Here is an 18,461-nt window from a genome sequence, read left to right on the forward strand (position 1 = left end):
TCCACTTCCAAAACAAAGATTCACATATAATGTACTCACCCCCTTGTTAACCAAGACGTTCATATCTTTCTTTCTTCAGTCATAAAGAAATTATGTTTTTTGAGGAAAACATTTCTGCATTTTTCTCCATATGATGGACTGATATGGTGCTCCAATATTGAACATCCAAAAGACAGTTTAAATGCGTCTTCAAACGATCCCGAATGCGGTTGTAAATGATCCCAGCCGAGAAAGAAGGGTCTTATCTAGCATAACGATTGGTTATTTTAATAAAAATAATACAATTTATATACTTTTTAATGTCAAATGCTCATCTTGTCTTACTCTGCCTGGACTGTTTTTGTTCCGGTTCATGACAGTTAGGGTATGTCGAAAAACTCCCATCTCATGTTCTCCCTCATCTTCGAAATCATCCTATATCGCTGTTTTACCTTTTTTGTTAAGGGTGTTTGATCTTTGCATGTTCACTTTGCAAAGACTGAGTCGGAACTTCTGCAGCGATGTAGGATGATTTTGAAATGATTTTTGAAGTTGAGGGAGAAAATACGTTTTGAGTTTTTCGACATACCCTAACTGTCTTGAGTCAGAATACACAGAGTTCAGGGAGAGAAAGGCTAGATGAGTGTTTGAAATTAGAAAGTATTTAAATTGTACTTTTTAAAATGAAAATAAACAATCGTTTCGCTAGATAAGACCCTTCTTCCTCGGCTGGGATAGTTTACAATCTCATTTGGGATCGTTTTAAGCTGCATTTAAACTGCATTTTGGAAGTTCAAAATCGGGGCACCATAGCAGTCCATTACATGGAGAAAAATGAAAGACATGAACATCTTGAATGACAAGGGGGTGAGTACATTATATGTGTATCTTTGTTTTGGAAGTGGACTTCTCCTTTAAAGAAATCTCCGATTTGGAATGACCAACTTGACCAACAGTGACTGAAAGGGTCATCCCTTTGGCCTTTATCTGGACAACATCCTATCGCAGGGTTTCAGTCACCTCAGAGCGGCCCGCCATCATACAATCTCAGTAAAAATTGAAGGAATGCTGCCTGTTAAATAAGGTTTGTTATATAATAAAGGAAATTAGCACCAGGCACCATATTAGCACCAATAACTTGATGGAATATGTAAGTGTTCCCTAATTTTGAGTTCTTTATTAAATATCTCATTTAAGTTTTTTATACTGTGCTTCAGAATACAGTTAATCTATGAAATATGTTTAAAAAACTGGCCTTCTACTCCTGTTAGGATAACTTCAAATAGGACAAATATATATATATATATACACTACCGTTCAAAAGTTTGGGGTCAGTACATTTTTATTGTTTCTTTTTTTTTTTTTTTTTTTTTTTTTTTAAGAAATTAATACTTTTATTCACCAAGGATGTATTAAGTTAATAATTAAAAGTTTATTAAAAGTTAATAATAAATAATTTACATTGTTATAAAATATTTATATTTTGAATAAACACTGTACTTTTTAAACTTGTTATTCATGAAAGAATCCTGAAAAAAAAAAAAAAAAAAAATCACAGGTTCCAAAAAATATTTGGCAGCACAACTGTTGATATTATCCAACATTGATCATTCTAATAATAAATCCGCATATTAGAATGATTTCTGAAGGATCATGTGACACTTAAGACTGGAGTAACAGCTGATAAAAATTCAGCTTTTCATCACAGGAATATTTTCTATTTTAAAGTATGTTAAAATAAAAAACATTATTTTATATTGTAAAAACATTTTGCAATATTACTGTTTTTTTTCTATATTTTTAATCAAATAAATGCAGCCTTGATGAGCATAAGAGACTTCTTTAAAGACTATTACAAGTCTTACTGACCCCAAACTTTTGAACGGTAGTGTAAATATCTATATTACTTCACAGTTTGCAGGCATATCTGACACATACTGGCATGACTAATTGATCTCCTTCCATTTAGAACATCTTTTAAATCACATATCAATTTACATATGGACACAAGATTAAAAAGAATAAAAGATTACAGATTCTCGCCGCACGCCAGAACAGTGATTAGGGGACGGCACATTCTGAAGGATGTTCTGGTAAACATAACAAGGAATATGGTAACAGATGGTTGCATTGCCCATCCAACAGACTTACTGGCAGTGTTGCTCAAAAACTCCCAACGAATGTGCACAGCCTGGATGTATTGAAAAACTAGCAGCAGGTGGCAGTCTTGCACCATCGAAATCCTTGGGTATTGATCCACCCTTGCTGAACAGTGAGCAGATTTCTCTCGCAGACCATAAACTATTGCATTATTTCCTCAAAACTGATTTTGGATCAGTTTAAATGGATAAGGGCTGCCAATACTGGCCTTATAAAAGTAGAAAAGCATTAGATGCAACCAGGAAGAAGGGCATCATCATTTCGCTTTCTCAATGTGATGGCGGCTGAAATCTAATACACTTCACTACTGATATTTGCAATAGGTTTAGCACTGAAGTTTAAAGATATGAGAAGAAAAACAGCCGGGGTGCTAGCAGCAGACTATAGAGGGCAGTGTGTTTGGCATTCAGATGCTATTGGAACGGTCTCTCGTGTTGACAGACTTTTGAGGGACGGCAGTTTAATTACCGTGTGAAGAGGCACGCTCGCACATGAGTGCCAGACCTCCAGGACACTCGGGTTGCCAGGGCCCCGAACTTGACCACTGCAGTCATCCATTTCAGAGAGGAGCTCCCTCCACTGAGGAATATCTGCTCTGATTGCCCTTGCTGCAGTGTGCCAGAGCCGAGCTTTTTGTAAATCGCCCTGAAACATTTCATGTGGCGGTTTACAGAGAGATGAAATGAGCACCCGTGAGCTTTTTATACGAGCACTTTCACTACTGATAGCCTTTTAACTGCAGCAGATATAGTGCCAAGCGAGGTTATTGTGGGTTTGCATTTTCAACAGAAACCCAGAAAACAAGATGTGAAATGATTGTCATGACAACATGACTCGTGACTATAGAACGCAATCAGTTACATAGCTGCTCATGTCTGTCTATCTATCTGTCTATCTATCTACACTACCGGTCAAAAGTTTTTGAACAGTAAGATTTTTAATGTTCTCTTCTTCTCACCAAGCCTGCATTTATTTAATCCTAAATACAGCAAAAGCAGTAATATTGTGAAATATTTTTACTATTTAAAATAACTGCTTTCTATTTTAATATATTTAAAAATGTAATTTATTCTTGTGATCAAAGCAAAATTTTCAGCATCATTACTGCAGTCTTCAGTTTCACATGATCTAATATTCCAATTTGCTGTTCAAGAAAGCATGCTTTGCTGATACCATTCAAAAGCTTTTTTTTTTTTTTTTTTTTACTTTTATTAAGCAGAAATGCTTTAAATTAATCAAAAGTGATGATAAGGACATTTATTTAAAAATTATTTCAGATAAACGCTGTTCTTCTAAACGTTCTATTCATCAAAGAAACCTGAAAAAAATCTACTCAGCTGTTTTTAACATAACAATAATAATAATAATAATAATAATAATAAAATGTTTTTTTGAGCAGCAAATTAGAATTTTAGATTTCTGAAGGATCAAGTAACTGGAGTAATGATGCTAAAAATTCAGATTTGAAATCACAGAAATAAATGACATTTTAAAATATATTCAAATAGAAAGCAGTTATTTTAAATAATAAAAAAAGACTTCTAAAAAAACATTAAATACTTATGTTCAAAAACTTTTGATAGGTACTGTATCTATACTAGTCTTCAATAGAAATGAATACTTTTATTCAGCAATGAACTGATCAAAAATCTTTTTCAAATGAATTCTGTATTTATTCATCAAATAATCCTAAAAGAAAATGTATTAAAGTTTCCACAAAAATAATAAGCAGCAAAACTGTCTTCAGAATTGATAATAATACTAATTTTATTTATTTAACTATTATTTATTTATGTTTGACAGAAAAGTTTCTCTAGAAAAAAATTTTAATTAATAAAAAATGTACTGAGATGTTTTTTATATTTATAAAGTATCAAAAGAGGCATCAGAGTCTGGCTTTTTAAATACACAAAGCAAGAATAAACAGTTTAAAGGTCCGCTCAGTAATTAATTCCTAATTAAAAGGTTTTCCCTGAAAGAAATTAACTGCACTTTTGAAAAATATCATATTTAATATAATTTACACTTACATGATGAAGACTCATTAAAGCAGATTTGTGTTGCATAGAGTGTGTCCTTTTAATGGGAGCAGACATGTTAAGATCACGTGACGAGATGGGTTTATCTAATAAATTAATCATGTATTAAGTAACTGTTTTTAAACAATAGAATCTGTAACTGAAAACGGTGATGCTTTTAGATCAGAATTTTATTACAGAGTTTTATTTACTTTGCTTTATTTTATTTCAGTTTTATGACCACGTTTTAAAACCAGTTTTGGATAATAACCCTGGTGCCATTGAGATGCTCATCACTGTCCACATTTACAAGTCCTATGCAGAGAAAGATAATAAACAACAAAATGTGTTGTTGTTGACTGTGTATTTGTGGAAGTCATTTGGTGATAAGAATGTCCTTCTTTCAGTAGCATCATTAGCATTCCAGATGCCATTTAGATCACAATTAACTCAAGTCACAATTAACACTGGTTTTAATTAAGTAAACAATCCTATAATTGAGTAATTGTTTAACTGATTTATCTCAAGGAAAGTTCCTAGACTTACTGAAATTATACTGAGAGACCAGATGTAATGAAGTTCTCACGCTTTTCATCGGTTATTAGCAAAATATCCCACCACTCATTAGTGTCTCCAGGTCCCACTCAAAATCAAGATTCCAGGTGTGGTCTGAAACACATTTCTGATACATGAAATGTATAACATACATTAAAAAATCATGTTACAGAAGAAAAAACTGTTACAGCAAGCAGTAGCCAAGTATTTGAATGTTGAGCAGCACGTTGCACATATAACAAATGAAATAACCCCATATATAACATACATGAAAAAATCACCCCATAGCAGATCTATACAGGTGGAGCTGGGGAGGTGGAGGATTTCTGAAGTAGCCAAGTATTTGAATGTTGAGCAGCACATGTTGCAAATTTAACATATATCCCATAAATAATACACATAAAAAAAAAAATCACCGTATAGCAGATCTACACAGGTGGAGCTGGGCAGGTGGAGGGTTTCCGAAGTGCGCTGCAACTCTTACAGCAAGCAGTAGCCAAGAATTTGAATGTTGAGCAGCACATGTTGCACATATAACATAAAAAAAAAAAATATCAAAATAACCAAATGAATGTTGAGCAGCACATGTTGCACATATAACATATCAAAATAACCAAATATGTAACATGAAAAAAAAACACCCCAAAGCAGATCTATACAGGTGGAGCTGGGGAGGTGGAGGGTTTCTGAAGTAGCCAAGTATTTGAATGTTGAGCAGCACATGTTGCACAATTAACATATATGAAAAAAATCCCCTATATAACATACATTAAAAAATCACCTCTTAGCAGATCTATACAGGTGGAGCTGGGGAGATGGAGGGTTTCTGACGTGCACTGCAACTGTTACAGCAAGCAGTAGCCAAGTATTTGAATGCTGAGCAGCACATGTTACACATATAACATATGAAATAACCCCATATATAACATACATGAAAAAAATCACCCTGTAGCAGATCTATACAGATGGAGCTGGGGAGGTGGAGGGTTTCCGAGGTGTGCTGCAACTGTTACAGCAGTAGTAGTCAAGTATTTAAATGTTGAGGAACACATGTTGCACATATAACATATGAAATAACCAAATATATAACATGAAAAAATCACCCTATAGCAGATCTGTACAGGTGGAGCTGGGGAGGTGGAGGGTTTCTGAAGTGCGCTCCAACTGTTACAGCAAGCAGTAGTCAAGTATTTGAATGCTGAGCAGCATGTTGCATATATAACATATGAAATAACCCCATATATAACATACATGAAATAATCACCCTGTAGCAGATCTATACAGGTGGAGCTAGAGAGGTGGAGGGTTTCTGAAGTAGCCAAGTATTTGAATTTTGAGCAGCACATGTTACACATTTAACATATAACCCATAAATAACATACATTAAAAAAAAAATCACCCCCATAACAGATCTATACAGGTGGAACTGGGGAGGTGGAGGCTTTCTGAAGTGCACTGCAACTGTTACAGCAAGCAGTAGTCAAGTGTTTGAATGTTGAGCAGCACATTTTACACATATAACATATGAAATAACCCCATATTAAAAACATCCATTAAAAGAAATCATTCCATAGCAGTTATATACAGGTGGAGCCTGGGAGGTGGAGGTTTTCTGAATTAGCCAAGTATTTGAATGTTGAGCAGCATGTTGCACATTTAACATATATGAAATAATCGCCTGTAAAACATACATGAAAAAATCACCCTGTAGCAGATTTATACAGGTGGAGCTGGGGAGGTGGAGGGTTTCTGACGTGCGCTGCAAATGCTACAGCAAGCAGTAGCCAAGATTTTGAATGTTGAGCAGCACATATCGCACATATAACATATGAAATACAGGGCTTGAAATTAACTTTTTTCCTTGGTAGCAATGGTGCTCCCAACTTCAAAAAGTTAGGGGCCCCCAATGAATATAAAGGAGCACCACAACTACCAATTGATTAGAACAGCCAGCAACATCCTGATAGTTAAAAGCTTCGCCAGTCGAGCCTGATCCTGAATTCTTTGCCACACACTTGTCTCTGCATTTCTTTTTAGTAATGCACTGATCTTAATTCGTCATGGCCGATTCTGATTGCCAAAGCTTTACAAGCAAATGGGCTGATTCTGAAAGTCTTTTTTAAATATTTTTTTATGCCTTAAGCAAGGGACAAGAATGAATAAAAATATGAGTACATGAACAAGATGTTTATTTTTTTTCTATTACAGGTCAAACTCTCATGTAGCCATTTAAATGAAAAGAATGCATTTTTAAACACAATCCACACAAAGATGCTGCATATATGAGCAGTTTCTGATTTTAATTAGAATATAATTTCAATATCTAAAGCAAAAACAGAATGGTCTGAGTTTAGCTTTGTGAAGTTATGCTACATAAACAGTGTTGGGAAGGTTACTTTGGAAATGTAATAGGTTACAGATTACACGTTACTTGATTTAAAATGTAATAAGTAGTGTAACTTTTCAATTACTTTATTCAAGTAATGTAACATTACTTTTAATTACTTTTTGATTGCTTTTCTAATTTTCTAATATTTTCAACTGTTAATGATTTTGAAACAATTAAACCAGGCAGAGTTAACCTTACAGTAGCACTCAACACTGATTACTGTCAGACTTTCAAAATTCTTTATCACTTGAATTAAGATTATAATAAGTAAGGGATAACATACATCTTTATTTTACGATAACAACTGGCTGAATGTACATTACCCCACTTATTACATAGCTGCTTGATAGATTATTTAGATGTTTCGTGTCAAAATTATTAGACATGAAAAACTGATCTGAGCTGAAATATTTCAACGCAAAGCTTCCATGAAGAAATCAGTTGCTATCAAACAGCAAGTTCAAACTAGACATTTTAGGGATACAGTGCAGTCACACCAGTTTTCTTACACAACATTTCACCACATAAATAATTAAGTAGTAGTACTAGTTTGTTAGTTATCTTATAATCCATTACAGTGTACAAAAAAAAAAAAAGGCAGCAGCTGCGTTTGTATGAAACAATAGAGCAAGTCCATGATACCAGGATGACAGAATTAAGAGATTGTCCACATAATATTGAATTAAGCTTTAATATTTTATTAACTAACCAAACGCAAAGCTTCCACCAAGAAAAATGATCAAGCATATAGCACTGACTTAAGTTGCCCCAAATGAGCCTGAGCTGTGTAATAATTTAATTTAAAGAACAGCCACCACAAATTCAGAATTTTTTTTTTTTGTTTTACTTATTTTTTTGATGGGGGGGCTTTTTATGCCTTTTATTGTGATAGGACAGTAGAGAGATGACAGAAAAGAGCTGTGAGGAGAGAGGGGAGCGGGAGCGGCAAAGGACCTCGAGACGGGAATTGAACACGGGTCACTGTGAGCGCACTTGCGCTATATGTCATAACAAAATCATAACGTAACATAATAACAAGAAGTAGTTTAATAGCTATGATACTGGGTTTGAAATCAAATGTTTGCATAGTTATGACAGAAAACACTAGCATCTAACAATGCTTTGGAAGAACAATCTTAAAAAATAAAGTTTTTTTGCATAAACCCAAATAGGAAATAAAACAGTTATCGAATAAGCATGTGTCCTATTCTGTGTCCTAAACTCCTGAAACATTGGTGTCTCATTTTAGAGCAGTCAATGCAATTTATGAAAGAAGTCAATTAAATCTGTAAGTGGGGGTGGGTGTTTGAAAAAATTCAGATGTAATCCCCTTTGTAATCACTGGCATTTTTCAAAAGTAACTGTAATTTAATTACACATTTTTTCTCAGTAACTATAACTAATTACAATTACATTTATTTTGTAATTAAATTACGTAATTCCGTTACATGTAACTAGTTACTCCCCAACACTGTACATAAAACACCTGAATTAAACCACATGTGAAAGACAACTTAGTCCAGTAATCAGGTGCTCTTTGACAGGATTTATAGTGTATAAGCGTTTCACGCTCAGAAAAAGCGCATATCAGAACAGCACATGAAAACAATGTTTAACCGGCAATATCTAAAATCTGCATTAAAGTTAAGAATGTAAAGATGAAGTTTAATTAGTTATGTAATGTTGGGTAGAACGACGAAGCCATCACTGTATCAGCTCACAGCAGTCTGTGCAGTACTTTGGCTACCAAAAGTTTTGTAAAGAAATGAAAACAAGTCGTACCACAACAATTACTCACACTTGTACAAATACTTCCAAATATATTTTGAGGTCACGCAGATTAAATTTCGGGAGCATATGCGACCAAAACAGTTGCAATTTCAAGCCCTGAAACAACCTCATATACTGTATAACATACATGAAAAAATCGCCACACAGCACATCAATACAGGTGGACCTGGGGAGGTGGATGGTTCCTGAAGTGTGCTGCAACTGCTACAGCAAGCAGTAGTCAAGTATTTGAATTCTAAGCAGCACATGTTGCACATATATCATATGAAATAACCCCAAATATAGAACATTAAAAAAAAATCACCACAGATCAGATCTATACAGGTGGAGCTGGGGAGGAGGAGGGTTTCTGAAATGTGCTACAACTGTTACAGCAAGCACTGGCTGCTGTCATATCAGCTGTGCCATGTGATGATGTGATTATTTCAGATTGAGTTAGGACCTACTGGCCTGCGCCATCTAGAGTTTCATGACAGAACTTTGTATTTGTCATCATCTTTCATACAGCAGTTCTGAGTAAATATTAGGTCATCTTTGCAGAAATGTAAGATGATGGTTCTAAAAAGTAACATTTATTTTCAGAAACATTATCAAAGTGAATAGCAGGCACGACAACACTGGTACAGCCATAGATGTATATGGATACAATATGTGTTACATGACTAAAAAAAATAATTTTCGAGTTCCTCTGTTTTTACAGTCAACACTACAACACAAAAAGTGCATTTTCACAGTAGAGAGGGTCTTCAAACAGCTCAGTTATTGCTGGACAAAAACACTGTCAAAGTGTGGATGAAAAGACTAAATTATAGAGAAAAATATGTTTTCAAATGTAACTGAATTAAAGGCAAGGTAGGTGATTTGGTTCAAAAACATTTTTTGTTATGCTGGTAGAAAGTCTGTTCACATCCCATTAGCTATCAGTAAGTTAGGTGGTATAAATGTATTTATACATATTTAGATCATCTGTGGAAGGTGTAGGATGATAAAATGTTTGTCCAATCATATCCCTCTGTTTGAGGACTACGATAAGCTATCCTACCTGCCGGTCAACATTATATGTATTTGCATGACTCCACGCACCCTGAAGGGAGGGTGGGATCTTATGCTTTCATAGCAAGCTTGCTATTGCTAGCCTTACTGACATTGCTCTGTCTTTAATATGGACTTAGCCTGAGTATGACCATCTAATGAGACCTCAACTGTCAGGATGTCATATTGTGATATATGACTGTAAAGATCACTTGAAGGGACAGCTCATCCAAAAATGAGCATTCTGTCATCATTTACTCACCTTCATGTCATTTCATGACTTAATTTCCATGACAGAATGACAGAATGTTCTTTTTTTGGATGAACTGTCCCTTTAAATGTCAGAATTGAGGTTTTAACAGCAATTTTTGAAAATTATGATTAGTAAACAATGAAAAATTACACGACAGCCAGTGGAAACATGGTATCCAGTGAAGCGATACCTTTGTAAGGTTCCTTTGAGAATATGGAGATGTGGGGTCTTATAGCCCTTCATTATTTCTCATTAAAGCCTGTCTATGAGGACCATTAAGCAGACAAAAAGATAATCACCTCCCTGGAGAACTGACCTCTTTATGCTTCTGTTTAGGGTTAAATAGAACAGCCACCTCGATTGTAGTGTGGTCCACTTTCACAAAAACCATCCACGGTAGTAAGTCTGGACTCTGACACATCATTAATTTTGTTTACGAGAAGACCAGCACTTCCTGCGAGCTCGCAGCCTGTGTGAAAACAGATAAATTGGCCTTTACATGTAACAATGAAGATCACGAAGGTGAGTTTCCAGATTAAACAATCAAAACAGATATGACTAATCTGAAAGAATTATATGGTTTGTTACCAGCAGGTGTTTAATTAGAACGCTACAACTTGACATCTGCTATGGCTATTATGCAATATGTAAACATACAGTCATCATAATGGCATTATATTGGTACATAACAAGCCACCATGTGTTTTTTGACATTCCAATTAGCAAGCACCTGTGAACAGTGGATGTTTTATTCAGTACGATTCTAGTATATCATTTCAGGACATATGGAAGCGTTTCTGCATAATATGCTGTAGATTTATGAGGACGTTTGGGGAAAATAGACGTTCACTTTTGAAGTATCCAATCTAAATAACTCATTTATGTCAACATAGAACACCGAACAAAGAGATGTCAGGTACAGATAACATGGCTGCTGCCATGTACCACTCCGACGTGCGTCACTTCATATTTTAAGATGTGATTCATCGCCCCCACCTCCTCACCTCCCTTTTCATTCCGGCTCCTCTGCGTCGGTTTGGCCTCAGGGCTCGGCAGGAGAGCAGCCCTTGATCGTTTTACCTTCACAGGATTTTCCTTCTTTAACATCAGTTTCCCGCAGCTCATTACAAGGGCTGTACTTTGCCGTCTCGAGGGGCCGAGTGGAGTTTCCAGAAGGCCTATTAGCGCAAGCCTCCCTCCTCAGGTTTTTAAGCTCATTCACTGTTATATTTCACCCGCTAGTGAGCAAGTGTTTCGGCTGAACTGCTTCATTACGAAGAGCCGCTCATTTCCGTACTCTGGAGGGCCATGCATCCGGCAGTTTTTTGGGGGGGACAGCAGCACTCTGGAGATCTGTAATCAGACGGAAAAGTCTTCCTTAAATGTGATGTTCAATATTCTAGCATGCCGTCGAATTATCACAGTACGTCTCATGCAGGATAATAATCTCGCTGGTGGAAAACCACACTCTATTCATAGTTACCTTGGTTTACCTTGGATTTGACACAGACAAAAACCTTCATATCAGCCTGCACAGACATTTGAATAATAATATGCATCAGCTGGCAATGATGCATAGCTGTTATTTACAGTAAGAAATAACTGGATTAAGTGTTATTTAGGAGGAGTAGTTCTGGGAGAGCCTTTTTTTTACAAATACATTGCACAGAAATCATTTTAACATGCCCATCTGAAGAGGCAAAGGTAGCTGCAAAAAGGTCAGGTGTGTTTCAGGCAGTATTGATATTGGAAATGTCTTTATTAATTCCAGTTCATTTCCTTGAATTTAAACTGAATTTGATCTGAAGTAACAATCAGAAGGTTAAACTAAAATTTAAATTTGAATGTAATGTAGTAGAATTAAAATGTACTGATATTAATATTTTAACTAGACAAGTAAAGTCTAAATGTTGGCTGGACTCATTTAAAAGTTTTAAAAAGTCTAAAATGTTTTCTAGATAGACAGACAGTTAGTCAGTTGGTTAGTTGAATCGTTGGTTGGATGGTTGCTGGATGGATGGACGGACAGACATTTAGACTGACAGATAGATAGACAGACAGACAGACAGACAGTTACTTAGTTGTTTGTTTGGTTTGTATGGACGGACATACAGACTGACTGACAGACAGACAAAAAGACAGACAGACAGATAGACAAACAGTTGGTGATTGGATGGACTGACATACAGACTGATAGATAGAAAGACAGAGATTTAGTTGTTGGATGGATAGATTGACATACAGAAAGACAGTTAGTTAATTGGATGAATGGACTGACATACAGACTGATAGATAATTAGACAGACAGACAGACAGTTTTAGTTAGTTGGATAGATGGAATTACATACAGACTGATAGATCTACTATTCTAGGTTAACTGATAGACAAGGGAAACAGTGCGAGACACAACATAGCCTATATTTGCTGAGACTCAGTTCAGTTTTGTGACAGAAATGAAACTCAAATGGAAGAAAGCGACAGTCTAATAGTTTTTTGTTTAACTTGATTTTGCTGGTATGACAGCGCAGTTAGCACTTTATCAAAATAAAACACAGTGAATCAAGTTTTTTTAATTTCTAGTGAGTCTATAATTTACATACTAAATAATCGTTTAGCATTTGGATGCATCGCAAATATGGAAATATTATGGATTTGTGCCGAATGAGAGAGGTAGGATACAGGAGCACAAAGCTCCATTTCACAAACAGTTGAATGCGCAAGCCTTTAAAGTAGCGTTATACTCTTTTGTCAGTGAGAGATGGATACATAGATAGATAGACAGACAGACAGACAGACAGACAGATAGATAGATAGATAGACAGACAGACAGACAGACAGACAAACAGTTGGTTGGATGGACTGACAGACAGAGATGGATGGATGAGATAGATAGATAGATAGATAGATAGATAGATAGATAGATAGATAGATGACAGACAGACAGACAGATGGACAGACGGACAGACAGATATATGTTGGTTGGATGGACTGACAGACAGACCAACAGTTATTTAGTTAGTTAGTTAGTTAGTTGGATGGACTGACATACAGTCTGATAGATGGAAAGACAGTCAGACAGTAAGTTAGTTAGTTAGTTAGGTAGGTAGTTAGTTAGGATGGACTTACATACAGACAGACAGACAGACAGACATGGCCAAAGCTGTGTAAAGACTATTTAATGTGGCTCAGAGGTTGAATAAATGTAATAAATTATAATTAAATATAAAGTACTGGTGGAATAAATGATTGTGGGAAACTATGTTTTACATGCCTGAAAGCTGATAGATGTTTCTTACACACACTCTCACTGACAAAGGCAAGTCAGATGCATTTACTTTAATGCCTTTGGCAGATGGTTTTTATCCAAAGCGACTTGCATTGCATTGAAGGTATAGATTTAATCCGTTCAAACATTCTCTGGGCATCAAACCCATGTTTTTAGTGCTGTTAGCCTCAGGCTGTTTGAGCTACAGGAACGCTAGCATCTGATGCTGCATTTTTGAACAGAACCAAAGCCAGTAAGGGGCAAAAGAAGGTCGGAGTCAGCATATTTTAGTACAGCTTTTATGCGACATTGTATCCTCACACAGAATTTGGAGGCACATAAAGCCTTCAAAGGTTTGTAAATGTTTTTTTAAGGAACAGCATGCAGAAAGTGTCCCTTCTACCTGACACATATCACACCTGCTTCTCTGACAGCCATAAGCTTGGTAAACAACAACATCAAAAAATCTGACCACTATTGTTTAGATATTCAGAAGAATTTGAGTTGCCTGTCGTTTTGAATCGAAAGGGATAGTTCATCCAAAATGTAAAATGTTAATATTTACTCACCCCTTTGTCATTCCAAACTTTCAGACTTTCTTCTGATGACCAAAATACGTTTTTTTGGTTTTGGTGAACAATTTAAGACGGCTTAAAACTTAGATCATCCAGCAAACTACAGTTTGGTTTCACAAATACATACAAATACATTCGATCCTGTTTAATATGTATACAGATCCAGAGGATCAGATCCGGTCAAGTCCAAAGAAATTGTTATGAATGGCAGTCAGAAGTGAAAGACCTGAGTCTGTGTAATCTCCTCAGAGCTAATAGAAAAACTCAAAGGCTCAGATATGAAAAGGTCAGGTCCTGTGGGACAGAGAGAATGTATTTCCAGAGCCCATTGAAGTGTGGAGAGTGATAGCAGACTTATCACAGTGAGGGCTTGGATGGCCTTTGTTTCTGAGGGTCATGGGTAGCACAGGCCTGATCACTGGCTCTGGAATTCATGAATATCATCAGAGCAGCGGCGACGTTCACACGCCTTTGAACTTGAGCTCCAAAACGCCATCTTCTGCTGACTACACATTTCTGTGGCGTTACTGCAGGTGCAACTGTGGTTTCTGTTTGTATAATTATCAGTATCAAGGAGGGCAATTACATTGCATGCTTTAATTAATTTAGATGGATAGTTCAAAACAAAAAATGAAAATTCTGTCATCATTTACTCACCCTCAAATCAGTACAAACTCCTATCTTTTTTCTGCGGAACACAAAAGAAGGTATTTTGAAATGTGTTAATGCTGCCCTTTTCCATATACTGTAGGGCTATCATACTCTATAACAGTACAAGCAGTGTAATCATTTTTTTATGTTTTTAATTCTCTTATGGACACAGAGGCATCATATTGTTGCCAAAACAAGCATATCTTAGGACTTTGATTTAAAACACCTTTAAAACATCTGAGAATAGAAATAAGCTTTTATAAGAAACTCTCACCTTAGTGTTGTTTGAATCACAGATGCAGTGCATTGGCAGGCAGTGGATCATCATCTCATTAAAAACAACAGAAGCATCGGGAACATGCTCACGCTGTCCAGACCACAAATAACTTTGGCAGGCCGACGTGGAATCTTTCCGTTATGATCCAGACTGCCGTAAACAGCTTTTGTCAACAGTGCGTGCCGGCACAGTTAGAGGCTATCAGAGAAACGCTCACATATGTTTTCACAGGGCTGGCTGACTACAAATATCAGATATGAGGGATGACAGAAGCCTTATCACATTTCACAATTATGAGTTTTACCTGTTTACAGTAAAAAGAAGAATTGAATCATTAATAAATGTTCCGTTCTTGAATCTGTTTGTCAGGTCCAAATCCAACAAAACATGTTATGCTGAATAGGATTATGTGGTAGAAATTATTTTTTAAAACATTTTTGAAGTCACAGATAGAAGCCCAGACAGTTAGTTAGTTAGTTATTAAGTTGGTTGGTTGGTTGGATAATTAGACTGACATACAGGCTAATACATAGAAAGACAGTTAGTTTGTTAGTTAGTAATTTAACAAACAATGAAGCTTGTGTTATGTTGAATAGAAATATGTGATAGTCAGGGTTATTATAGTTAACTAAAACATGCTAAAAAGTAACACTGGCTGTGTAGTAAAAAAAAAACAAACAAACAAACAAAAAAAAAGAAACAGGCAGATAGTTAGTTGTTTGGTTGGTTGGATGGATGGATGGACTGACATACAGACTTATAGACAGACAGTTAGTTAGTTAGTTAGTTAGTTAGTTAGTTACTTAGTAGTTTGGTTGGATGGACTGACTAATAGATAGAAAGACAGTTGAATAACAATTTCCTTTCCCCCCAAATCATTTGAAACTGCAGAAAAATATCTGGGTACAATGTTTACCTTAATTTTCTTCTTCTCTAGTCGGGTTTATTATAGTTAATTAAAACTAAACTAAAGTAAAATCTGTAATACAAACTAAATCTATAATCTATCATCTTAATGATGCTAAAATAACACTGCCTCTAGTAACCAAAACAAACAAACAAACAAACAAAAAAACACAACAACAACAACAAAAACAACAACAACAACAACAACAAAACAAAACAAACAAGTAGTTAGTTAGTTAGTTATTAACTTGGTTGGATGGATGGATGGACTGACATACAGACTAACAGACAGAAAAATAGAGAGTTAATTAGTTAGTAAGTTAGTTGGTTGGATAATTAGACTGACATACAGGCTAATAAATAGAAAGACAGTTAGGTTGTTAGTTATTAATTTAACAAACAATGAAGCTTATGTTATGTTGAATAGAATTATGTGGTAGAAATAATTTTTTAAAAACATTTCTGAAATCACAGAATGTTATACATGCAAAAGGCATGGTTGGATGAACTGACTAATAGATAGAAAGACAGTTGAATAACAATTTCCTTTCCCCTCAAATCGTTTGAAATTGCAGAAAAATATCCAGTTACAGCATTTACCTTGATTTTCCTCTTCTCTAGTCAGGGTTATTATAGTTAACTAAAACTAAACTAAATTAAAATCTGTAACATAAACTAAATCTATAATCTATAATCTTAATGATAAAATAACACTGGCTCTCGTACCAAAAAAAAAAAAACAAAAAAACAAAAAAACAAACAAACAAAACAAAACAAACAAACAAACAAAAAAAAAAAAAACAGACAAATAGTCAGTTAGTTAGTAAGTTAGTTGATTGGATAATTAGACTGACATACAGGCTAATAAATAGAAAGACAGTTAGGTTGTTAGTTAGTTATTAATTTAACAAACAATGAAGCTTGTGTTATGTTGAATAGAATTATGTGGCAGAAATATTTTTTTAAAAACATTTTTGAAATCACAGAATGTTATACATGCAAAAGGCACAACTAAATAACATTTTTGATTATTTTTGTTTAGCTATTATAATGAAAGGTACCCCAAAAACTTTATTTGGAGTACTACTTGTGCACAATGTTAAGCCTAAAATATGTTTTAATATCACTATTAATGAGGATTGTATGATCTTTAAATAGATCTTTAAATGCAAGATATTTAAAATGTACCTAACGTATACTTGCAATAGTTACACTTTAGCGCAGTCAAATATACTTAAGTATATCATTAGTTGAACTTCAGCACTTCTTCCACACAATTAAAGTGAAATAAGTACAAGATTAGCAGATTTTAAATATACCAGTTTAGTATACTAAAAGTACAACTGCAGGGTGTTTTTAAAAAGTACTTGGTGTGAAATAAATGTATTTTAAAATATATTTTAGTATATTTATTTTTCACTAGGGTAAATAAGAGGATAAAAAATGAAAGTAACTAAAATGATTGAGGCATAATAAAAAGTCATTTTTAATGCAAACAAAATCCTAAAAGTAATTAAATATATTAACACTGTACAGTAAGGTGTCATTTGACATGAACAAACAATGAACAATGAAACAACATTTATTACAGTATTTGTTCATCTTTGTTAATGTTACTTAATGAAAATACCGTCGTTCATTGTTCATGTGTTCACAGTGCATTAACTAGTGTTAACAAACACTTTTAATAATGCATTAGTAAATGTTGAAATTAACATTGTTATTAATAAATACTGTAGATGTATTGTTAATTCTTAGTTCATGTTGATGACATATTTGTATACTTTTTATTGGACAACTTTTCTTAAAAAAAAAAAAAAAAAAAAAAAATCCTGTTTACTTCCATGTTGCAGAAAACCCCCTCAGATATTATCTGTGTACTTTATTGCACAAAGTACCTCTTTTTTTAGCAAGGCCCCAAAACACAGTTTTATTGTATTATACATCCTTTTCCAGTGTTTTATTCACCAGCTTCTGTCTTTGTAAAAACAGAATCCTAAAAATTGACAGTTTGTTATTCTGACTTGTGTAAAGAGATCCTTTGCCCAACTGAAAAAGCTGTGAATAATAAATAACGGTGGGGAAATGTGTGTTTTCTGAGACAGTCTGTAACTGTGACAACATCATCTGATCAACGCTCTTGTTGATGCACAGTGTTTGCATGTACCCCGCATAGGTTTCACAGGATCTGTATCGACTAGAAGACGTCCTCTGAAGTCTTCGTAATAGAGTGACCTTTCCCCACCACTGTTCACACACCTCATTGACCTCATTTCCTCCTGTCACAGAGGGCCATTTAGTAACACACAGAAACTTTTCTCACTTGAAGTATGATATTGCAGTAATGTGCTTAATGGGGCTGTAAAATTATACATATTTTACTAAAGCACCCTGCTGCTGAATGTACATTAATAACCTAAATACATTTCTAGTTGTATGTTTTCAATTTTTGTGTTTAGAGCGTGAAATACTCTCAAATTAAAGTCCTCGACGGACACAGTCAGTGATTCGAGTCTAATTTTGACTTAAATATTCCATGACAGCTTACCGAACGCTCTCAGAACGCCTCAACGGGTCTTCCGGCGGTAATCAATGCTCTTTTTCCAAGAA

The sequence above is a fragment of the Labeo rohita genome, chromosome 10 (genome assembly GCF_022985175.1).
Source record: "Labeo rohita strain BAU-BD-2019 chromosome 10, IGBB_LRoh.1.0, whole genome shotgun sequence".
NCBI lineage: Eukaryota > Metazoa > Chordata > Actinopteri > Cypriniformes > Cyprinidae > Labeo > Labeo rohita.